Source organism: Serinus canaria (genome assembly GCF_022539315.1).
Source record: "Serinus canaria isolate serCan28SL12 chromosome 7 unlocalized genomic scaffold, serCan2020 HiC_scaffold_29, whole genome shotgun sequence".
Classification (NCBI taxonomy): domain Eukaryota; kingdom Metazoa; phylum Chordata; class Aves; order Passeriformes; family Fringillidae; genus Serinus; species Serinus canaria.
The window spans coordinates 4,195,442-4,220,258 of record NW_026108147.1 but is presented as its reverse complement, the minus strand read 5'-3'; the positions used below and the strand labels follow the sequence as shown (position 1 = coordinate 4,220,258).

Sequence of the window (24,817 nt, the reverse complement as noted above, 5' to 3'; positions counted from 1 at the left end):
ATGGCACCTGCCTGCCTCCCTCCCATGTTCATGGATGCCTCCCACCCTGCCAGCCTTGGAATTTTCTCCTGGATCTCAAACCAAGCTGAGCTGGTGCAGAGAGCCTCTGTGTGCTGGTGTTCACAGGGGTCCCAGGACGAGGGAAGAGATGAGAACCTTGACTCCATGTTTCAGAAGGCTGATTTATTATTTTATTATACATATTATATTAAAAGAAAATGATGTATTAAAACTAGAGTAAAAGAATAGAAGAAATTATTTCATCAGAAGGCTAGCAAGGAATAGAAAGGAATGATAATAAAATCTTGTGACCTCTCACAGCCTTGACACAGGTGACTGTCATTGGTCATCAAGTAAAAACAATTTCACATGCTGGGTAAACAATTCCCCAAATCACATTCCAAAGCAGCAAAACATGGAGAAGCTGAAGCTTCTCAGGAGAAAAGATGCTGGCAAAAGGATTTTCCGTAAAATTTGTCTGTGAGACCTCTGTGAATCCACACCCTGCCGACGTGGACTGCATGGGCCTGCCAAGGGCTCGGTGGCTTTCTGTGCCACTGGCTGGGCCAGTGGTGGCTGCAATAATTACAGGGGAGCCTGTGGAGCTGGGGGAAGGCAGAGGGAAAAGACAGACTCTGTGGGAGAGGAGCTGCATGCTGTGGGAGTTAATAATGCAAAGAGGGAGAGCTGGGTGTGGAGAGGGTGCGTGAGGAAACCTGCTGGGGAGTCAGAGCTGTGCAAAGGCACCTGGCAGGGGACACTGGTGGCAGTGGAGCCATGGCCAGGCCAGGAGAGGCCAGCTGGACATGCAGCAGGAAAAGCACAGCTCAGGCACCAGCATTGGCTTGAAGGGAGAACAAGTGCACAGGAAGGACATGGAGAGAGTCCATGGGGATGCTCAAGGGCTGGAGCCAGGCTGGCAGAGCTGGGGGGGCTCACCTGGAGAGGGGAAGGCTCCAAGGAGACCCCAAAACCCCTTCCAGGGCCTGAAGGGGCTCCAGGAGAGCTGGAGAGGGACTGGGGACAAGGGATGGAGGGACAGGACACAGGGAATGGCTCCCACTGCCAGAGGGCAGGGATGGATTGGGAAGAAATCTTCCCTGGGAGGGTGGGCAGGCCCTGGCACAGGTGCCCAGAGGAACTGTGGCTGCCCCTGAATCCTCGGCAGTGTCCAAAGCCAGGCTGGACAGGACTTAGAGCACCCTTGGACAGTGGGAGGCATCCTTGCCATGGCAGGGGGTGGAATAAGATGGGCTTTAAGTCTCTTCCACCCCAAACCATTCTGGGATTCTGTGGTCCCTAAGCCTGACTGTGGCAGAGGCCATGGTGGGAGCTGTGGTTTGGAGTTTTGATCCTGCCAGCCACATGCACTGCAGCATTGGGAATGTCCCCAAACCCTGGTGGCTTGCTGGAGATGTTTTAATTGGTCCCAGGTGTTTGTTTCCTTCTGTTTTCTAGGCTTCCATGGTTTGAAAGCTTCCTTCTTCACCAGCAGACCTGGTGGCAAACCTTTTGGAAAAAAAAAAAAAGGCCCTTTTGCAAGGGCTAAAAGCAGATATTCTGTGCACTGCTGTGATTTCAGAGCTGGGATTTAAAACCCAAGCAAACAGACAGAGCTGCAGACTGGGAGCTGTGGGGTTTGCTCTGGAACAGGCCTGGTATGTGGGAGAAGAAATCTTCCCCTACCAGTGCAATCCACAAGTAAGCAAAGCCCAGCCTCCAGCCCCCAGAGATCCCCAGCCCCCCAGCACTCGTGGTTCTGGCTGCCCTGCTGCAAAGCTCCACATCCTCCCTCCTCCCACCCACCGGCTGTCCCTGCTGCAGCTCCCAGCCTTTCCCCAGGGGCTGCTCAGCCAAGGATGCTCTTCCCCAAAAGGAGCACTCTCCTCTCTGCTCAGGATTGCTCTGACACCACAGCTGCTGTTTTCCCAACCTCTTGGGATCACCAAAGTTGGAAAAGGCCTCTAAGATCACCGAGTCCAGCCTTGCACTGCCAAAATTCATGACTTAACCCTGCTACCCAGGCTCTGATTTTTGCCCATTTGTTGCCTTTCATTCTCCATCTGCAACAAGAGAAGCACTGAAGCAAAAGTTTTGCCAGCAGGTCAGTTTTCTGCCTGTGTTGGTAACCCCAGAGATGTTGGTGGAGATGAAAGGGTTAAGGCAGGCTGGGGACAAAAGCAATGGATTTAGTAAATGAAGCAGAAAATCCCACTGTTTTCTTTCCTGCCCTTGCTGGAAAACATTTGCCTACTCTCCTCCCAACTTCCATCAAAAGCCCTGCAGGAAATCAAACTGTTGAAATCTGCTTTTCTGGCTGCAGTGGTTTCTAACAGGTCAAAGCACTTTTTAGCCAGCAGCAACCTCCTCCTCCCCCTCCCTCCACACCTGGCATGGCAGGGGTTTAACCCCCATCACTGAGCAACACTTTTTCCTCCCTCTGCCTGATCCGACCTCAGGTTTTCCACCCTTAGGAATGCCCTCCAGGGTGGCTGAGGCAGAACAAGAGAATATCCATGAGGAATTCCTGCATCCCCCATGGCTCTGAAATTGCCAACTCCTTTGGCCACCAAGCTTTCCCAGCGCTTGCAGGAGAAACAGAAAGTTCATTTCCAAGGAAAAGCAGTGGGATCCCTCACTCCCTGTGTGCTTCTTCCTCTGCAAAAGGAGCCATATGGCAGCACTTAACTGCACTCACTGTGCTGGAATGGCTTGGCCTTCTGGCTCTCTTCTCCAAGGCTGCCCAACTGTGCAATTGCCACCAAGCTGCCACCTGCCTGCCTAGCACTCACTGTCCCCCTCCCCGGGCTCCAGACTTCTGCAGGCAGCTCTGGAGGGCTGCAGTTCATTCCCAGTCTTGGATTTTGAGTGGTCTAGCCTGGTGTGACCACCCACAGCACCATGGTGTAGGCAGGTGTGTCCCTGCTGGTCCCCTCCAGGTCACAGCCTCCCCATGCTCTGTGAGCCAGCATTCAAGACCAGCTCCTCCTCCTCCTCCTCCTCCTCCTCTTCCTTTTCAGACCCCATCATGAATTCTTGTTGTCTCCTTTGGGTCAGGAGGCTTGAGAATGACTTTTCCTCTGTGTGGCTTCTACCCTCTCCAAAATGAGTGAAATCCCAGGCAGAAAAAGGAAAACCCAACAAACCTGAGTTTAGGGGAGTTTAGGGGAACACCAACATCTGGCAGTTCTGTGTCAGGTCTGATCCCACATTCCAGCTCAAACCATGGGATGGGCACCGTGCTCTCCTCTGCCCCAGGAGCACAACAAAGTGGCCACGGGGCTCCTGGGCAGCAGCTGATGGAGCAGAAGCTGCTCCTCTCCTCTGGGTCACCTCCTGCAGCCAGCTCTGCTGAGAGGAGACCTGTGAGGAGCCCCTTTGGCACCTCCCACCATGGGTGTCCTGTGCAGGATCAGGAATTGGAGCTGATGATCCCTGTGGGTCCCTTCCAGCTCTGGACATTCTGTGATTCTGTTCCTGCCAGCAGAGCTGTGTGTGGGGCAGACAGATCCAACAGGGATGGTCACAGACCTCAGCAGCAGGAAACAGCAGGAAAGGGGAGCCTGAAGGGCTCTGAACATAAATTCAACCTCAGGAAATGTTGTAAGAGAAGCCAGGCAGGTGTTAAATCACAACAGCAGGTATCTGCTTTAAGATCTTTTACACAACAGTGGTAATGATAAAATCCAGGTTTCTGCTTTGTTGTCAAAAAGAACAACTATTGGAGCCACTCACATTACAAAGAACAGGGTCTAGGTGGGCTGGCAGGGGGAAACTAAGATTTTAACATGGGTGAGTTAAACAGCAATAAGATTTCATATTAAAGCAAAAATCACCTTTGGAGTTGAACTCGGTAAAGTTGGAAGGTGAGTTCACTTCACTCCCAGGAGGGAAGATCCTCGGTGGATCTTTGCACAGTGGGTTTATCTGCAGCTTAAACAAACAGATCACTTCACAGATTAACCCAGCTCCATTTCCTGGGGTACCTGGGGCTACTGCAGTGACTGTGCCAGGCTGGGGCTGCCTGTGCTGCTGTGCCAGCCTCGCTGTCTGACACATCCTCCTGCTCTGGAGAGAAGGATGTGACTTGGGCGGAACAGAAACCTGCCCCAAGCAGCTCCAGCTCAACCAACTCCCTTCTCCCTGGGCTCTGCTCATCCAGCTGCAATACCAGAACTCATCATTCCTGCCCCAAGCTCACAGAGATTGTGGGGATGTGGTCAGACCACCCAAAGAGGAAGGAGGAACCTCTGCCATGCAGGTGAGAGCCAGACTCAGCCCCACGGAGAGCTCAGCAAAGCTCTGCAGGATCCCTGCCAAGCACTGAGTGTGCCACAGGATGAGGGGCTGCTTCACAGACAATGCCAGGAGAGCACCCATCAATCCAGCTCGCTTTGCACAAAGTCTTATTTTTAGTGCTCAGTGCGAGCGGTGCCAGATTGGCAGCTTTATAAATAGAAGACTTCTATTTATCCTGCAGTCTGGGGAGCGCCGTGCTAAGTCACTCTTATGACCTCAATAAATCCAGATTAGGTGCTCTGGAGGCTGTGTCACCATAGAAATGACATATCCCCTGTGTTCAGCACAGCTGGGGGGCTGCTGGCCCTGCACCCCAGCGCGGTGCCCTCCGGTGTGACATGAGTGTCATTCAAACAGGACAGGGCATCCCACCCTCAGAGCCCTCAGTCCCACCTGAAAGGTGATTACGAGCCTTACATTTTGGGGATTTGAGGGTTTGCCTGCCAGGACAGGGAGCATCACAGTCTACACCCTGTCCCAGAGGCTGTTCAGGGCAAGGTTCAGGAAATCGTGGTGGCCTCGACCCCATCAGCTGCACCCACCATGGCAAAACACCAGGGCTGGGAGTGAGCAGCCTGCTGCTCTGGAAAGGTGGGGAAAAGGGGTACAGCAGGAAAAACAGTGTGGTTTGAATGGATAACTTCTATGCAGTAGGGAGATGTTGCTTTCCTAACAAGCTGACTGTCAATAACAATTAAAACACCAAATCAGAGTCACTGAATGGTTGGGGTTGGAAGAGACCTTAAAGATCATCTTGTTCCATGGGCAGGGACACCTTCCACCATCTCAGGCTGGTCCAAGCCCTATCCAGCCTGACCTTGACCACCTCCAGGGATCCAGGGGCAGCCACAGCTTCTCTTCAGCCTGTGCCAGGGCCTGCCCACCCTCACAGGGAAGATTTCTTCCCAATATCCCATCCAGTCCTGCCCTCTGGCAGTGGGAAGCCATTCCCCCTTGTGCTGTCACTGCAGGCCCTTGTTGTGAGTCCCTCTCCAGGTCTCTCAGAATCTCTTTAAGCACTGGAAGGGGCTCTACAACCTCCTTGGACTCCTAATAATTCTTTCCCTCTTAAAAGAAACCCAAACACCCTCTCCAGTTCCCTTCCACTTGTTTGTTTTTTTCCTTTCAGTGAGTGGTTGCTTCATTTAATGTGTGGCATTATGACAATTCCCAGCACGACAGGCATTTCCTAGTGGTCACACAGCTCCCTTTGAACTGGTTGTGCTGGTCCCAGGCACTGGGAGTGCTCCTCCTGCTCCTCCTTTTCCTCCTTTCAGGATGCCTTCTCCTAAAAATGCCACCTAATTCCTTATGCATCCACCTGAGCCCATGCACTCCTCCAAAGCCCTGGCATGCTGCATGCCTGGACACTGACTGGGCTTCCTCTAGGCTCTCAGCCAGGGAAGGGCAAGGGGAAAAGGTCTGGAAGGTTCCATTCACGCTGGAATTCCCTCTGTGGGAACCAGCCTGTCCAGCTGCCGGGAGCTCAGGGAGCGAAGGCGCTGGGAAGCGGAGCGGATCAAAGAGCAGAGGAATTCCAGCAGCTGGAGGTTCCTGATCCTTTCATCTCAGGGAGATTTTTGCAGTTTCCAAAGCTGGCAGCCTGCAGCAGTACAGGCTGCTTGGCTCAGGCACAGCTCTTTGTCTGGTCAGCTGGTGGGCAGCAGGAGGAAGGCGCTGGTTTGGGATGAGCCTGCCTGGGCTGCCCACGAGAGCTCCATCCTCCTCCTCATGACCTAGAACTGGGTCTGCAAGGAGGGCAGAACCCCCAAAAGTGTGAAAAATGATTGTGGAAAGGAGCAATCTTATTAATTTCATAGTATCATTGAATGGGTTGGGCTGGAAGGGACTTAAAGCCCATCCCATTCCACTCCCTGCCATTCTGGGGACACCTTCCACTATCCCAGGCTGCTCCAAGCTCCATCCAACCTGGCCTTGGACACTTCCAGGGAGCCAGGGACAGCCACAGCTGCTCTGGGCCTGCCCACCCTCACAGGGATTAATTCCTTCCCAATATCCCATCTAACTCTAACCCTGCCCTCTGGCAATGGGAAACCATCCCCCCTTCAAAGCCTGGATCTGGAATGGCTGCTGGAGAACCTGGAGGTTTGGGCTGGGTTTTGTGGGCAGGGGAATGAAATTCAAATGCAAAGGGAGGCAGGTTGAAAAAAGAAAGAATTAAAAAAAAAAAAAGTAATATATAATTAAATAAAAATAAATAAATAAAGTGTTAAAAATGAGCTGAAACAAGCCAGGCCTTGTGAGTTATTTGCCATGTGTTGCTGTCCAGGTTTAGAGCCACGAACCTGAGCACTAAAACCACCACAGAGCCATCACAGAGCTGCCTGTGCTGCTAAACTGGGATTTCAGCCAAATTCCCAGTGCTCAGGAGAGGCACTGCATCACTCAGGGGCCAGGATGGGATCAGGAGCTGGGATGGGAATGAGGGTCTGGGATGAGGAATGAGAATCTGGGAAAGCACATTGTGAGAAATGGATTTGTAGGAAATCCTCAAAACCTGCCAGGAGGCTCACATACTACACATTTGTATGCAAACCTTGAGATTAAAAAATAACTTAAAAATGACTTTAAAATACCATAGAATTAGACAAACATTGTTGAGAGAGAAACTGAACTAGAAACAAGTTTCAAAGTGTGGCCTTGCAAATAAGACTGGATACTTTGGAGAAATAGAACTATGAAAGATGCATTGTATTAGGGCCCATGAAGAGTAATTTTAGATTATTAGATTATTAAATTTAGGTTTACAACAAAGCTGATGGGCCAAGAAACACCTACAGTGTTTTGTAATTAGGAAATAGTTAACTTCTAATAGTAAGGCTGTGGATTATAACATCTGAATTGTCTCACCCTTCACTGGAGACTGAAAATGGAATAAAAGTTTTTAAAACACCTCTCAGTTACCCCATCTCTGAGTCAGAGAGGAGCTGAATCCAACAGCACGTGGGTGCTGGATCTCCCTGGCAGGAGATGATCCCATTTCACACAGCAGCTCCTGAGGTTTCAGAAGGAGTTCCCTCTGCCTGAAATGACAGCAGCAGCTTTCAGATGCTTTCAAAAAAAGGAATTTTGTTGAGATGTCTATTTTGGGATTAAACCCTTCGGTCTTTCCAGGACAGAGGGGATTCTGTGCTGCATAAAGCAGTGGTTGGGAGGGTGAGGTTCCCCTCCAAGCCACCCCAGCTCTCATCCATCCCCTTTCCCAGAGGCCTGGAAGCAGTTTGGTGCCCCAGCAAGTGAGAGGACCCCGAGCTCAGCAGGAACAGCCCTGTGGCTGCAGTGCCACCGAGCCAGAGGGACAGCACAGCTCTGCCACGCAGCCTCGGGAAGGGAGGTGGAATAAAGAGCTGAAGGCACCCGAATAAAGCTGTGAATGGCTTGGCAGGAGGGTGGGGTGTCCTGTGGCCTGTTAGCACCCCCAGCTGGTCTGTCATGGCTGGCTGCCCTTCCAGCACAGCTCCAGCTCCCAGGGACTGCTCCTGCCAGGACAGAACACAGAATCCCAGAATGATGAGGTTGGAATGGACCTCTAAGATCATCGAGTCCAGCCTATGCCCTGACACCTCAGCTAGACTATAGCACCAAGGGCCATGGCCAGTGGTTTTTTAAACACATCCAGAGATGGTGATTCTACTGCCTCCCTGGGAAGAGCATTCCAGTACTTTATTATTCTTTTGGTGAAAAATTTTTTCCTAATATCCAACCTATCCCTTCCCTGACGTAGCTTGAGGCTGTGTCCTCTAACAACACTTTGTGCCTTGCACCTCCCATCCCCTGCCTGCATCCTCTGCCTGTTTGCTCCTGAAATGAGGAACCTCTCACCAGGTGATCCAGAGCTCATTTTCCACAAATTCTGCATGAGTGGGAGTGACCTGAGCCTGGAGAAATCTCCTGGGCAGCAAGAAGCCCCAGCTTCTGATGGCAGAGCACACTCTGGGGGGGTCTGGGCCGTGCTGTGCCCATCCAAGGACAAGCAGGGCACTCAGCAGTGCCTGTCCCTCTGCTTCCTGCACAGAGCCCAGCTCCCAGACACATTCCAGGGTGCTCCAGAGAAGGGGCAAACAGGCTGGAAAACTGACAGCTCTGTTGGCTTCCCTTGGATCTGTTCCTGAGCTGCCAGCTCAGCCAGGCAGAAGGTTTCTTCCTTATTTATTTCATAATTAAAGTGAAAGGCATCTTCTGGGAAGCCCATTTCCCTCAATAATCACAACAGTCAGTGGTGTGCCCAAGGATTTATGCCTTCAGGATCCCTGGGATCCTTGTGAGAGACCTGGAGTTCCCTGCTCCACCAATCCTTCATCGCTGAGGCTGAGGATGGCAGTCCCGAGGGATGAAGCACACAACCCCTGGAAGCAGCTGGAAAACACAATTTCTCTCTGCTGGAACTCATTTCAACCCTGGCTGTCCCACTGCAGTCACCGCAAACCAGCTCTGAGTTGTCACACTCAAAGTAAAAAAAAAATAAAATCCCACGGAGCAAATCCCACTCTCAACTTCAGACCCAGTACTCTAGCACCAGCCCAGCTGGGCTAAGTCAGTGTTCAACCAACAAAAAACAGTTTAATCCATTTATGCCTTGTTCAGTGGGAACACAACCCCTCCCCAGACCTGGGGGAAGACAACCCCTCTCCAGGACATTTGCTGTTGTCACATTGCTCTGAGTTGTCACACTCAAAATAAAAAATAAAATCCCATGGAGCAAATCCCACTCTCAACTTCAGACCTGCTCTAGCACCAGCCCAGCTGGGGTAAATCAGTGTTCAAACAACACAAAGCAGTTTAATCCATTTGTGCCTTGTTCAGTGGGAACACAACCCCTCCCCAGACCTGTGTTTCCTGCACAACCACCATGGGCTGGGGGATAGGCAGGAAATATTGGAAGATCCTCCTGTCCCACCTCATCCCCCAGAGCCCTGATGGCAACCCCAGGGCTGTCCCCACCCCGGAGCTGAGGCAAACCCTGCCAGCCATGAGGTGTAACAGGTGGGCAGGATTTGACAGTGAGTTCAGGGGAGAAGGAACACGATATTCCTCTTGGCTTTCTCATTTCAAATCCTTGGAGATGAGCTCCAATCATCCCTCAAGCTGGACACAGGTTATTTCCTTCCTCGTGCCTCAGCTTCCTGCCACAGTTATGGGAAAGGATTGTTCCCTGGGAGGGTGGGGATGGGCTGGGCTGGAATTCCCAGAGAAGCTGTGGCTGCCCCTGGATCCCTGGAAGTGTCCAAGGCCAGGCTGGATATTGGGGCCTGGAGCACCCTGGGATGGTGGAAGATGTTCCATGACAGGGGGGTGGAACTGGATGATCTTTAAGGTGCCTTCCAACCCAAACCATGCCAGGATTCCATCCTGGCTGTGCCCAGAGGAAAGGAGCTATCAGGACGTGCCAGCTTTGGCCCCATCCTTGTCCCCAGCAGGAGCAGCAGTTTGGTGTCAGTAAATGGAAGCAGCCCCTGAGTTTGCAGTTTATTTATTTCCAGATCATTAAGCCTTCTCCTAGCGACAGACAGCGTTTAAAAGCCACGATGACGTTTCATTGCTCCCCCCTCCCTCTGCTGTTTGGCTCTTGAAAATTAAAAGATAAGCTTTGTAAATCTCACCAAGAAGAGGGAACTGTCACTTCAGCTTTAGAAGAAAAGCCAGCAAAGAAACAAAATTCCTCTTTTGGCAGAGGAGGGAAAAAAATCCATTATTAAAGGCTTAGAGACAAAGGCTCTCGACACAATTAAAGGCAAACCTAAGCCTTTGAAAGCAGAGGGCATGACACTGGAATACACACAAGAGGTGGAGATGAAAGCCTCCATTGTGGGGCTGCTGAAAAAGTTAAGGGGGAAAAAAAAAAAAGAGGAGAGTTTCAATGGATGCATTTGCCTAAACCAAACTGGATGAGAAGCTTCCTAGAGTCTTCCCATGTGTTTACACAATGCCAAGAGCTGCTGGGCTCAGCCTTAATTAGGATCCTGGGGCATTGCTGGAATAACTTGGGGAGCGAGGGTCACAGCGTTCATTAAGCAGAAAGAAAACAGGGCTCTGATATTTTCCCTGGGAAACTTTCCACCTGGGCAGCCTGATCTTCCTCTGCAGCCCGCTCAGCTGAGGCAGGTGATGTTTGGTTTGGTGTTGTCAAGGCAGGAGAGCCGGCTGGGGACACGGTGCTGCTCCCCAGGCACACGGGTGACTCTCATCCCAGCAGCTGTGGGAAGGAAGATGTGGCCACTTCTGGAATACAGTGAGCCTTCCTGGCTCTTCCAGCCTCTAAATCAAGAGCACCAGATCCAAGGATAAACAACATCCAGCATGGCAGAGATGTTGTTGAAGTGCTCTGCTCCAAAACCTGCCCCTTGCTCTCTGTGGTCCCCTCTGTGTCCAACCAGCAGCACCACGAGCCAAACCCTCACCCTGAGATGCTCCCAACCACCATGGAAATATCCAACACCTCTCACTGCCACTTGTCAAACCCTGTGCTGGTAAGAGACCACCAGCACCACTCCATAAAACCATGGATTTGCCATCTACCCTCTCCTGCAACTGCCCAAAGCCAGGGTGGCCTGACCCCCAGCACCATGCTGGGGAGATGATGATGTTTCTGCTGTCCTAAACTCTGACTCCTCCCTGAGAGGCTCAGAGGGCTTCAAAGGAGAGCAGCTCCCTCTTTGCTGTGGTTCTCATGGGCAGTTTTTCCCCACCTGGTGTGTTAAACACAGGCAGTTTAATTTTTATTAATGCTGGGTTTAATCCAGGGCTCAGCAGGGAAGGCAGGAATTACTTATACCCAAACTCAGCACCAGTTTTGGGAGGTTGGAGGGGGAGACTGTGTGGTAAGGACAGTGCACAGGGTGCCAGGAAGGTCTGTCATTACAGGTACATGACTTTTTAATCCTGATTCTCTCCACAGAAGCTCCTGGGATAGCTGAGCCTGCTTTGGGATGACTCAGGTGGAGGCCAGAGCCACGCCAGGCACATTTACATCGTGCTCTTAGCCACAGGCCAGCCTAATTCACTCTCCTCCACTCTGAAAATGAAAGCCAGGTCCAAGGATGGGTTTAGAGTCCTTTTTGTGTGTGTGTGTGTGTTTTCCATTGGTCGGTTCCATCACCAAGGAGACGGAATTCCTACACTCGCTGTTTCAGACATAAATCCCAGCTCCTGTGCCAATGGCCATCACAGCACAATTATATAAGGAACGTGTTGTGTGCTGAGCTGGGGCTTTGATCCCTGTACCTGTGGTCTGCTGGGGTTTTCTGGCCATCCAAAGGGGAACATGACATCCTCCAGGTCTGCTCCAAGCCCAAATCCCTCCTGGCATCATGGCCCAGGGTCACCTGGAATCACTCGCTGGTATCCATGTAGAGAATCCTGCATAAAACACAGCAGGGCATCAGGGAAAGGAGAAGAATTCCTGGGCTGCTCCTGCAACAGCAGCTGAGGCAGGAATTCAGAAAACACCTCTGCTGCCAGGCCATTTCCTGTCCTCATGGAGCAGCAATGCCCCTCTCTGTGCCCTAACCCTGGTTTTTGTCCCTCCCCCCTCTCAACCCCACTCCTAAGTGTGAGATCAGTTTTCAAAGCACTACACGGGATGGTGTTAATGGGAATTCTGTGCCCGGGATGCCTTTCAGAGTGCCAAGTTTATCCCCCAGGACACAGACTGTCTCATGTTGTTTGCCTGATGCCTGTCACACTGGCCTCCATCTCCATGGCAATCCCGAAAATCCAGCACTTGATGGAAAATAGGAGGCAGAGCTGCTGCAAGGAGGGTAGGGCAGTGTCCACTGCAGGATGCTGGGCCAGGGGACAAACTGGGTGTTTGCCATGGGTCAGAGGTGCCTGGGGGCTCTCAGAGCTGTGGAACCTCAACACAAAGCCACTTACATAAATGGCTGTGTCTCCCCAGATCTGCATCACAGGGAGCTGATCCACAGGAGGGCGGCTCCAGAGACACATCAGCGAAGATGTCTTGGGAGGAATTAGTGGTCCTGAGTGCTGGAGGTTTTGGAGGTGGAAGTGTTGCCTCTCTGAGCCCCCCCAAAGCAGCCCAGAAGAGAAAGCCAGCGAGATGTTGTGCTTTGTAGCAGAGAGATCTCCCCCATGCACTGCTCAGTGTCTCTGCATTTGACCTCCTAACCTCCCCAAATGCAGCCCAAACACATCTGGTCTTCAGGACTGGCTTCTTACATCAGCCCCTATCCTGTCCTCTTCTAGAATCAGCAGCAAAACCCTTTCTTGAAGCAACAGCTGGTTTCCATGATCTTATTTTCAAGCCAACTCCTTAACAGATACTCCCTTCCCCTCCTCCCCCCCCAGTTTTAGCTGTATTACTGCTCCATCTGGTCCCTCCGTGCTTGGAGGAATGCCAATACCTCCTAGGAAAGGGGAAAAAAAAACTTCTCTTCAGTTTGGGATTGCTGGGAAAACGTGAGCAGGCACTGGCAATGCCCGTGTCCATTTTCAATTCCTACTCTGGAGCATCCCAGAGGGCTTCCAGCAGCTCTCAGCCTGTGTCTGCTGCCAAGTGAAGGTGGTCTCCAGCCCCCTTGGGCATCTCTGTGCATGAGGGAGGAGCTGAGTAGGTGACACTGAATGGAAAAACATTCCTCTGGGGTTTTAACTTGTTTGCTTTCCTTTCCTCCTGCTCCTCTCCCCCCAAAAAATGAAACACAGCAGTTTCTAAAAGTGCTGGTGAGGGCAGAGGGAAGTCCTGAAAGATTTCTCCAAATTCCAGAAGACTGTGGCACCATTTCTCACCTGTTGGGGAGAAACCTGCTGCACCAGCTCTGCTTTCCTGCTCCTGAGGAGGAGCAGCACTTTTTTAGGATTGGTGAGAGGTATTACACAATTTGCCATTCCTGGCTACACCAGACCAGACAAGCATCCTGGAAAACATTAGGAAACCCAGTCCAGGATGAAGTAAAGGCTCTGGGGCACTTCCTATTGTTGCTGGTGCACGTGAGGAAAAGTCCCTTTGTTTTTAGGACAATGCTTCCTTGCCTCCAGGGATCCTGGTTCCAGCTCCTTTCTTGCCTGTGTTACAGTTCAGGAATGAAAAACAAAGAAGGGATTGAGGAAAGCAAGTCCAAGCAACCCCAGGAAAGGGTGGGTTTGTGCTCCCCTGAGCACGGGCTTTGTTAGGGCAGCCAGGGGGGTGTGAGATTATGGCAGAGGGGATTTTCCCTGCTGCTAGCAGCCCGTGGCCATGGCTGGGTTTGTCACAGCCTCTAGGCTAGTGAGACCCATAAAGGACAGGGATATAAAATCTCCAGGGCTCAGGGCCATGCAGGGAAGCTGCAGCCCCAAAAGCAGGGAGAGCCAGCTCAGTTTGCCTCTCTGCCAGCAGGGTGTCTGCATCCAGCTCCTGTCCTCGGTGCCTAATCCGAGGAGACAGCAAAGACACTCACACTGCCAGGCATCCTCCTGGGAGCAGGGCTGTGCCTGCCAGGGCAGTGTCTCACAGTGGCTGAGCATTCCAGGCTCTGGGAAGGAGGTGATGCCCAGGCAGGGGAGCAGGCAGCTGGTTCATGCCACAGTGACTTGCCAGGAGAACAAGTTCCCTGTTTGAATCAGCACAGCCCAGAGAGGTGTCAGGTGCAGGAGGGAGCCCAGGTACCTCCAAAGCTGGAAAAGGATTGTCCTGTGCTTAGGAGCACATCGTGACACAAGTTCTGCTTTTCTCTTAAACCAGTAAGGAAATATGGAATTGTTAAGGTTGGAAAAGACCTCCAAGATCATCAAGTCCAACTGTTCCCCAAGCCCTGCCAAGGCCATCACAAAACCACATCCCCATGGCAACATCCAAATGCCTCTTGAGCACCTCCAGGGATGGGGATTCCACTACTCTGGACAGCCCCTGCCAAGGCCTGAGCACCCTTTCCATGGGGAAATCCTTCCTGCTGCCCAACCTAAACCTCCCCTGGCCCATCTTGAGCCCATTCCCCCTCCTCCTGTCCCTGTTCCCTGGGAGCAGAGCCCAACCATCCCCCTCCTGTCAGGAGCTGTGCAGAGCCACAAGGTCCCCCCTGAGCCTTCTTTTCTCCAGGCTGAGCCCTTTCCCAGCTCCCTCAGCTGCTCCAAAACCTCCCAACCCTGCCCCATGATGCACACAGGCACATTTTTAGATGCAGTTTAAAGGGATCAATCCCTGCTGCCTCCCCACCCAGGCAGGGAGGAGGAGCTCCAGGTCTGGCTTTGCTCTCTCAGCCTCTGGTTGTAAAGCCAGGTTTTAGAAGCTGGTTCAAAACCTTTCTCCTATTAGGAAAGATTAATAGCCCCCCCCAAAAAAGCTTTTTTGGGGTGATATCCATCCCAGTTTTGTAAAGTGAGGGGGACAAATCCTTGAACAGAGTTGACAGTGAGGATGCCATGGCTTGGGAAGGTCCTGCTGAAGGGAGCAGAGAGGTTCCTACCCCCTTCCACAAGCCTTGGAGCAGGGAAGGACTTAACAGCCCTCTGCACCACTGATAACTACTTGTGAGAAATCTGTGAAAACTAATTAGATGATAGGAAGCTTAATTAGGCTGCTTTCCTTGAAAGGAGAGGAAAAATTAGGGACTCTCACATCCTTCAGTGCCACCAGCCCAGCTTAGCTGAGCTCAAGGCCCAAGTTCCACCTGCTCAACCAGGGCAATCCTTCCTGGGAAGGACCAACAAGGATGGAGTCAACCCCAACAATCCCATCCCTGAGACATGGCCCTAAAGCTCCCTGAGTTCTGGCAGCCTTGGGAGCGTGAGCATTCCCTGGGGAGCCTGTTCCAGGTGCAGGAAAGCAGCCCCAAATTGTGCTTCCAAGGCTTCCAAGCACCAACCTCAGCCAGGAGAACCCTGTCTGTGTGAGGCAGAGTGTCCCTTCCCTCTGATCCAGCCCTGAGCATCCCTTCTGCTCCTCAAAACAAACTGATGGCTGGGCCTGGAGGTGGCACACAGCAAGGCAAGAGGCAGCCCTCAGCACGTGGAGCAGGGAAGGAATTTTTCCTTTCCTTTCCTCTCCACAGGACCTGCATCTGGATTTCACTGAGCTCATGGCAGATCATTCCCAGAAAAGCTGAAACCTGGAGCAAGCTGATCAACAATTAACAATTAACAACACAGGTCTTGTTTGAGTGGGGGGGTTGGCGGGGTTCAGCAAGCCTTGCTCAGCCAAGTCATGGTAAAAGGAGATAACAGCCCACAAAATACTTAAAAAAACCCTAAAAATCCCTTCCCCTGTGAGGGAGGACCTGGAAGTGTGGAGATAAGGAAAAGGAGAGGCCTGGGCTTGCCCAGGACTGAGGATGCTGCAGCAGCACCCATGGGGCAGAGGGTGACACAAAGGACAAAGCAGCTCCATGGTGAAGGGGAGGACCTGCTCTGTGATCCCAGAGGGGCTGCATGAACCCCTCAGGAAGGCTTGGAAAGGCTGCCTTTCCCACAGAAACAGGGCTGTCATCCAGCTAAGGGTCACACCACAGGGCTGGGGCTCTCCTGGCTTTTCTCCCAGCGTGGTGTCCCCAGAGGAGCTGGCCATCTGCAGATGGGCACTGCCTGCTCCAGCAGCAAGGATGGAGAGATCCCAGCAGCTGCCCAGAGCTCCCTCTCCCCAGCAGGGATCCAAACTGGCAGGGAGATTCAGCAGGGTATTGATTCAACTCTCTGCAGACAAATGACCTCTCTCTCTCTCTGGGCCACGCTTTTTAGTGCAGGGCTTCAGTCTCCTGCATGAATATTTGAATAGATTTACAGTGGAGTGGCTTCACCTCTGCAGGGAGAGGGAGGCAGGGATGGGGAGAAGCAGGAAGGGAAGCACAGGTTGGAGGTCTAGAGTTTTTGCAGGCAGGCTATGAAATGGAGGTTTTTCCATGTAAAGAGGTTCCCACTGCTCTCAATTCCCATTAGCACTGCACCAGAAGTGACACACTTGGCTGCAGGTCTCCAGTCTGCAGCTCAGAGGAGGGGGAGGGATCAATCATGGCATCATTTGGGGTGGAAAAGCCCCCAAGGTCATCCAGTCCAGCACTGCCAAGCCCACCACTAACCCACATCCCCAAGTGCCACATCTACGTGGGTGAAATCCCTCTAGGGATGGGACTCCATCATTGCTCTGGGCAGCTTCTTTCCATGAAGAAATTTTTCCTAAAATCCAACCTAAACATAAACCAAGATGGGCTACACTGGAAGGGGAGGGGAGGTGGGCACATCCTATGGCTTGGGTGAGGCACACACCTCACCCAAATCTCCACTGCTCTCATTTAGCAGCACAAGAACTCCTGGCAGAGGGGCTCCTCCATGGCTGCAGAGAACATTTTCCCTCCAAAATGTGTATTTTTCCATTTTTCCCTGTACAAAGGAAGTGTTGGGACCCTGGCTGCTGAGAATTTCAGACTTTCTGTGCTGACAGGCACTAACACCCAAGAGAACACTGCATTTGACCTGAGACTGTGGAGAAGGCTTCCAAAATTGAATGGTAGAACTAAAATTATGGGTGTGGAGTTTGAATAGAAGTGTGTAATATCACAGGGTGGAAAACTTAGAGTTTAAGGTTTTAGAATATAGTAATATATAAAACAAGATAGAGGTTTTAGGGCAGTAGCTATTCCTTCTTCTTCATATGTTTGAGAAGTATTGTGTAATTAAATTAAAAGTTGACATTGCAGACCACTAGTAGCTAGTCATTAAGTTAAAAGTAAAAATAATTTGTCTTCTCTTAATTAGACAGTTTATCCTTATAAAGAAAAAGACACAACTCCATTTTAAACTTATTAAAGTACTGTAAAACTCACCATTTGTAAAACTATAATATATAACAAAAAAACCTAATAAACATCTAAATCCAAACAAAAAATGCCATCTCACAGATTTAACCCCAACTTTAAAAAAAAACCCAAAAAAAACCCCAAAAAACCCCAAAAAAACCAACGAACCAAACAAAAAAAAAAAAAAAAACAACCAAAAAACCAACCAAACTACAAAAATCCCACAAGGAAGCGGCTCACAAGTCATCACAGCCTTGGAGGAATCCAGGCTGCTTTACCCCAGCTGGGAGGACGAATTTCCAAACTGGAGATATTTCATCACCACGTGGCTGCTGTGACAGCTTGAAATGGAATCCTGCAGCACCCGGGATCATCTGCATCCCAAATCCAAACATCCTGTGTCATCCCCTGCAGCAGAAACCAGCTGCTCTTTGGCTGTGAGCTCTGAGAGGGGGAATGCCTGCATTCTGCAAGGAATCCTGCGACAGAATTCTGCATTCTGTTATCAACAGGACAACACAGGGAAATGGTGCCAGCCCAGCTCCCAGTCCTGCCTCTCTTTACCTCCAGAATGCCACCCTTACACAGAATTACTCCTCCCACGAGTCCATTCCTAGCACAAAAAGTTTGGGGTTTCCAGACTGTTCTTGAGCAGCCTTCATGTCCTCTACACGGTGGAGGGAAATCCAAGATGCTCTTTTCTCCCACAAAATGGGAATCTGCCACCAAATCCAGATGCAAGTGAGACCTTACAGTATAATAAACTTAATTTTTCCACACAGCCGCTGCTGCATCCCCTGCAGACCTGGCTTTGATGGAAAAATGAGGTAGGAATTCCATGGCTGCAGAGGTTCCAGTCATCTTTAAAGGATGAACTCATCTCAACCCTTTTCTTACATTGAACTAAAAATGGCTTTTTTTGCATCCAGGACAAAACTACAGCACCCCACCTCTATCCCACTCTCCTAAACAAACCTCAAAGGCCAACAGAGAGCTTTGACAACAAATGAAAAACCAAACCCACCCCAGAACCCAAAGGGAGGGTTACAAACAGCACCTATGGCTCCTCGGAGTTCCCAGACACGTTGAGCACCACGATTTTCCCCTGTTTTCCAAGGCTGGTGGTGAAGAACACCTTCAGGTAAAACACATTTCCACCACACAATAGTCTTGAATCCACAGCGCCAGGAAGGCTGTGTTGGCTCAGAGATTTCCAGGAAATGAGTCAATCAGCAGAGAAGAAACACTGCATTGAGAAAGGGAATGGGAAATTAAAGGGATTCTTTTCAAGTTAACCAACAGAGCCGCTGAGATGCAGAAGCCACTGAATTTGCCCTTAGGCTGTGGGGAATGAGTCATTTTCTTTTCTCTCTCTCAGTATAAATGTCAAACCTTAGTGACTTCACCTTTTTCTCTGCATTGCTGGGAGACTGTGTCGGGCACTGCTTAAAGGTTTTTAGCACAGGGAGAGGGTTCTTGGCTGCCCAGCAGGGTGTTTATTATGGGATTGTGTCACCATGATATTTTCTGAAAAATCCTCTTTGCCCAGGATTTTTTCCCGGGAAGCTGAGAAGCCTCAGAGAGAAATGAAAACAACAATTATCTGATTGCTTCTCCTGTGTTTGCTGCTTTGGGATGTGGTCTGGACATTGTTTACCAGCAGGTGAATGTTTGATTGGTTCCATGTGAATTGTTATTAATTAATGACCAATCACAGCCAGCTGGGTCAGACTCTGAGTCAGTCAGGAGTTTTTATTATTCATTCTTGTTAAGCCTCCCAATGTACCCTTTCTCCTTCTCTAGTATAGTTTTAGTATAGCATTCTATGATATGATATGATATAGTATAATATAGTATGGTATGATATAGTATGAGATGATATATAATATATGATATGATATGATGTAATGTAATATAATATAATATAATACAAAATAGAATAGAATAGAATAGAATAGAATAGAATAGAATAGAATAGAATAGAATAGAATAGAATAGAATAGAATAGAATAGAATAGAATAGAATAATATAAATGGCTCCAGCTCTCCATTCAAGTGCTGCCTGTATCTAAGCACAGCTTAGTCCCTACCCACAACTTCACATTTTCCAGAAATGAGTAACAGCAGAACACTTCTTCTGCCCAAAGATCTCAAAGGGAGTCTGAACCCTGGTAGATAAACCAGCCAGGAAAGGCTGAGCCACAGCAGCAGCACAGCACCAAAGTTAGGGGACTCTAACCCTGACACATCCAGGTCCCACACAGCAACCCAGGACTGACAGCCCCCAGGATGGCTCAGATCTCTGCACATCCCATTTAGCCCAAGGAATAACCCAGTAACTGAAAAGGCTCTTCCCAGCCTAGCTCAAGGGACTGAGTGGAGCCTCACAAAGATGCTCCAAGGGCTGGAATCCCTCTGCTCTGCAGGCAGGCTGAAACTGGATGTGTTCACCTGGAGAAGGCTCCAGGCAGAGCTCAGAGCCCCGGCCAGGGCCTGAAGGGGCTCCAGGAGAGCTGGAGAGGGACTGGGGACAAGGGATGGAGGGACAGGACACAGGGAATGGCTCCCACTGCCAGATGGAAGGGATGGATGGGATATTGGGAAGGAATTGTTCCCTGGCAGGGTGGGGAGGCCCTGGCACAGGGTGCCCAGAGAAGCCTCAGATTCCTCACCCCTGGAAGTGCCCAAGGCCAGGCTGGACAGGGTTTGGAGCAGCCTGGGACAGTGGAAAGTGTCCTTGCCCATGAGAAAGGGGTGGAATGAGATGGAATTTTGGGTTCCTTCCACCCCACATCTCTCACCTGTGGAAGGAAAGCACAGCACAAAGCAGGACAGGATGGCAGCTCTGCTCTCAGCTCTGCTGCTGGAGCTGGGGCACAGCTGTGGGGACTGGGCTAAAACGTGGGCTCCTGCAATTTAACAGGAACCTGGAAAGGCAGGAAAATTGGTCCATGAGATTTCCTGCTAGCCTGTGCCACCAGTCTCCCGCTGCTGAATGCATCCATCCCAGCAGGGAAGAGGAAGAGAAGGGTTTGGGGCAGTGAAGGAAATAAAAACTGCCCTCTCTATTTGAAGCCTGCACTGATGGCAGCCCTTGCATTCAAGCTGCCACTTGAAGCTTTGTCCTGCTGTCCTCCCACTGTGGCACCACAGGAGCAGGACACAGTGCCACAGAGATGCTCCCTGCCCTCCTGCCTCCCTCGTGCCCATGCCTCAGCCCTGCCCTGGAAGCCTTTTTTTGGGAAGCTGTTAAATCAGGCTTCAGCTGGCTCCTGCCCTTCCACCACCCCAAATGATTTCTAGTGAGGGTCAAGTACCAGGATCAACCTCCAAGATGATCTGAGTATTCACAGAGGTGCAGAGCTCAGCTCTGGGCAATTTACAGGATCCTCTGGGGCTGAGGGAAATCTTTGCCTGTGCTTTGGCTTCCAGCAGGCTGAGCAACACGAGGAGCTGCTCTGCAAAATAGATGTGTAATCCTGGAGAGTTTTTTTCCAGCTGACTTTTAATGAGATGTGGTCTCCCTCCCCACCAAGCTCCCCTTTGGATTAACTTTGCTCCCTGCCTGGTGGGTCGAATCCCCACCAAAAACACATCTCAGAAGCTGCAAAGGAAAGGGAAAAACACACTTTCCCCTCTGGAGCAGCAGCACAGCAGAGAGGCAGCTGCACCCTGTGCTGCAGGGATGTGCTGGGCACCTCATTGCACACAGACATTCCCACTAATCCACCCCCTAATTCATGCCACGTGTGTCTGAGCACGGAGCTGGCCCAGCCCAGGCTTTGAAGCAGAGCAGATGTGGAGTTATCTGCTCCACCAGCACTCCAGGCAGCCTGGGGGACAGTTGCCTTTGGCAGAGGATGAAGGCACCTTTCTGCTGGGGACAAGGACAGCTGGCCTCAGCTCGTGTTCCCCCAAACACCCTTGGGTCAGCACCCAGCAGGGTCTGACCTGGGTTCCAGCCACAGGACCTCAGGTTGCCTCCTCAGCAGCCAGGGCTTCCAAAGTGTTGGTTTGTGCCTCCAGACACAGCTGCACTCCCAGCTTTCCACCTGGGACACTCAGTCCCTGCTGCTATACATACATATAATATTGGCTTTTTGCAAATATTAAAATGGATTCTATGTGTGTGGTGTTAAAGTAACTTTCCTATAAAGATATCATTTTTATTTCTGTTGTTAACTAAAACTTAGAAACAGCTGATAGAGTATGGTTGTGTTAAAATGCCTGCTTGGATGGGATAACATCAGTGAACATGTGATGAGGACACCTGTACAGATGTGCCAACTATCAGCACTGATGGTCTGAAGGAAATATGGACCAAGGCCCAAACTGGAGGTGATGATAAGAATGGACTAAAACCACAACTCTAAAAAGGCAGACCCGAGGAGGAGCCATGCCAAACAGTTCTTGGAACATGTAAAGTGGTGTGGGGAATGTAAGAGCTGAAATCAGGGATGTGGGACTCCAGGGGCTCTCCAAAATGCAGTTTATTGTATCCAAGGTGTCACAGCAGTCCAGGGTGGTGGGTGACAGAGCCTGTGCCCACAGCTGTCAGCTCCAGCTGCAGGCAGGCCTGGAGACCCTTTGGTTTTGGTTACAATGCATTATTTACTTTTCTTTGCTGAGCATCTTCATACAGCAGAACCAATCTATACCTGAACTATTACCTACAGCCTATCATAACTAATTACCATATTCATGGCACTGCTCTCCAGTCACTCACAGTCAGTACATCACAGTTTCAGCTAGAAGTTGTTTTTCAGTTTTCTTGCAGTGGAAAATTCTGAGAGCTTTTTTCTGCTTGCCACATCAGCAGGCTTGTTTGCCTGTGCTCTCTTTGTGCTTGGTAAAAACATCTTCTTGTTTGGGGTGGGTTTATCCTTTGCTCTAAGCCATAAAACCCCTTCTAACTAACACACCCTTTGCCTCCTTGGTTATCCAGTGAGACTGGCTCAGCAATTCTTCCCTTCTCTATCAAAACTTGCTGCCATCTCTATTCCTTCTTCAGATTCTACATTCAAAAATCTTTCTGCCAAGCACACACATCTGTGAGACTTCCTTGTCAAACTCTCATCCTTCCCAACAGGGGAAAAGTTTAATATGCATAATTGTTTCTGAATATGTAGCAGGCTGATACAATAGAAATGGTATATCAAGGGTGTTTCCAAAATAGCCAGGATGCTCTTGGCCGAATGCCAGGAGGCACCAGGTAATAAATTTTTGCTTTATTGTCTTTGTCTCCTATTGTACTTTATTAGGCTTTCTAAATTTTTACAGGAGAGTGAACCTTGTTTTTCAGAAGGCCCTTCAGGCTGTTCACAAGCCCACACCTGCTCCAGGCTCTGTGTGTGCAGCGTTACCCACGGAGAGCAGAACACAGTGGGACATCCTTTGGACACACAGGGATGCTGAGTCCACCACTGCCCTGGACAGCCTGCTCCCAGGCCTGACCACCTCTTCACCTTTTTCCTACTATCCCACCTAAACCTGCCCTGGAGCAGATGAAAGGAACTTTCCCTGCCTGACTCTGAGCTACCAAACTCTGCTCCTCCCATCAGGGAGGGCTCTTCCATGACATGCAGATGGTGGGATGCTCCCAAATCTGGCACAAATGGTAAATACAGCACTGACACGCTCAGGTGAGGCATAAATTACAGCTGCAATGGTGCAGAAATGGTTTTGGCATTGGAATCAATCCCAGAATGGTTTGGGTGGGAAAGGATCACAAAGTTCATCTCATTCCCACCACCTTCCACTAGCCCAGATTGCTCCAAGCCCCTTCCAACCCAGCCTGGAACACTTCCAGGGCTGGGGCAAACATTCACTACTGTCACTATAAACCATCCCAAAACAATACCACAGACCAATACAAATAATATCATATACTTTCAGTATAACAAACCTAAACATGCAATAAAGATCTGTCCAGTACCTGTTAAAACAATCAATTGTTATCCCAAATGTAAAAAAAAAAAAAAAAAAAAAAAAAAAAAAAGACACTATACCAGTCAATAACATTCCAGATAGAATATAAAGAAAAATATAGTTCCAAAAAACAAATTTACCAACACAAAACACCACCACATGACAAAACAAGTGGTAACATCTACCCAAAAATCCTTTAGGAACCAAAAGCACATACAATCAACAAAATTATTAAACACCTGTCCCATGGGAATACTCTGGGAATAAAGGGCTGGGAGGAAGGCAAAAAAGAAATACAAAGCTCCCCATAAAGACATGGCTTAACTGCAGCCTGGCTCTCTTGGAGGCAGCTGTCCTTCACACATAAACATGGTAGACACCTCTAAAAGCATTTTTTCTGTCCTGCCTTTTGCAGGAGAAGTTTCAGTTACAGCAGAAACTTCACAAGAGTTTCCAGAGGGGTGGAGAAAGTGCCCTGGTAACATCCAGGGTAATTACAGTGCTCAGTTTGCCCTGAAGATCCTGAAGGCCAAGAAAATTGCTATGGGCAATAAATAGAAAAGGGTGGTCTGGGAGCCTGCTCTCCAGCACAAAGTCCATAATTTCAGACTGCAAAGGAGCTGTTAATCTTTTTTTTTTTTTTTTTTTTTCTCCCAGCACCATTTGAAGTGGTTTTACTTAAAAAACCCATGTCAAACCTCGCCCACTCTTTACTCCAGTACAAGATTTTTTGGCTTGATGTGTCCCTGAGCTGCTGTGTTGGCTCACTGGATGCATCAAGATAAAAAAAAAAAAGAAATGTCTAAGTCTGAGCTCTCCTTGGACCACCTAGAATTCTCACTACCAAAAGGATTTCATTAAATTCACATCACCACAAAAATTCCCACTAACCATACACATCCAGGAGCACCAATGGACAGGACATGGACACAGGATAGAAAACCTCACAGCCCAGAGCTCAGTTATCTGTAGGCTCCCACATGCTGCTGGACATGGACCACCTCAATGCAGAGCTGGATCCCAGTGCATCCCCATTTCACAAAGGATGGGAGGAACCAAGGGGAGTTTCTCAAGCTTTGTCCCACTCTTCCTGCAGCAAACCTATCCATGACATGAGACTGCCTCCTCCAGAAGAAATTGGAAGCATCACAGCGGAGATTTTCCTAGCCACAAAATGCTTCTTTTGTGTCCTTGTGTTCCCAAGCAGGAAGATGTGGAAGCTGAGGAGCCCACATTTACATTTTTTTTTCCCAGAACAAGCCCAGATTTCAGCCTCTTTCCCTAAGACACACAAACCTGCAGCAGGTCAGAGCCCAGGCAGCCCTTCCAGCCATTGCCTTCAGGATGGAAATGCCTCTTCTGCTTTCCTCAAGCAGGAGCCACATGTCTCCTCTCCACTCATGGCAGGGGGAAAGGTCTGGAACAAGGTGCTTGGAGTTGGGAAGGATTATCCATTCCATCTGAAGGAAGCAGAGCAGCTCCACAATTACTGAGCAGGCTGCATTGTAAGGCACAGGAGAAACAAAAGGGATTGATTGATTGATAAAATTAATTGATAAAATTTGCTCACTGGCAGCACAAAGAAAGCACTGACAGGTGCCAAGCCAAAACACAGGATCAGAGGGATTTAACTTCCCTTCTGAAGCACTCCTCACCTTTCAGCAGGGTGCTTTGCTACCTTTTAGCTTCTTCTGCCTGAAAATTTGGTGGCCACTCTGGCTGGTCATGCCTCCAGCCACAAAATGTTTCACCTGCTGAACTTTCTCCAACTTGCCCAGCCCTGATCCCTCTGAACTCCTCAGGCATCCTCCTCTCTTTGTTACAGCAAGCTGCCAACAATTCTTGCT

General features: G+C 49.9%; 1 long non-coding RNA gene across 2 annotated transcripts in view; it reads right to left on the bottom strand.

Annotated features, from left to right (window-relative positions):
- Nucleotides 1-235: 235 nt before the first annotated feature.
- Nucleotides 236-24,817, bottom strand: part of LOC108961733 (uncharacterized) — a 38,709-nt gene continuing 14,127 nt past the window's right edge. The window contains exons 5-8 of one of the 2 annotated variants that reach the window (XR_007780583.1): nt 24,267-24,468; nt 18,100-18,288; nt 11,542-11,676; nt 236-1,509 (exon numbers count right to left, since the gene is read on the bottom strand). This is a non-coding gene — a long non-coding RNA (uncharacterized LOC108961733). Of the gene's footprint in view, nt 1,510-10,092; nt 10,514-11,541; nt 11,677-18,099; nt 18,289-24,266; nt 24,469-24,817 lie in introns of those variants that run through there. The other variant, XR_007780584.1, reaches the window with a different exon arrangement.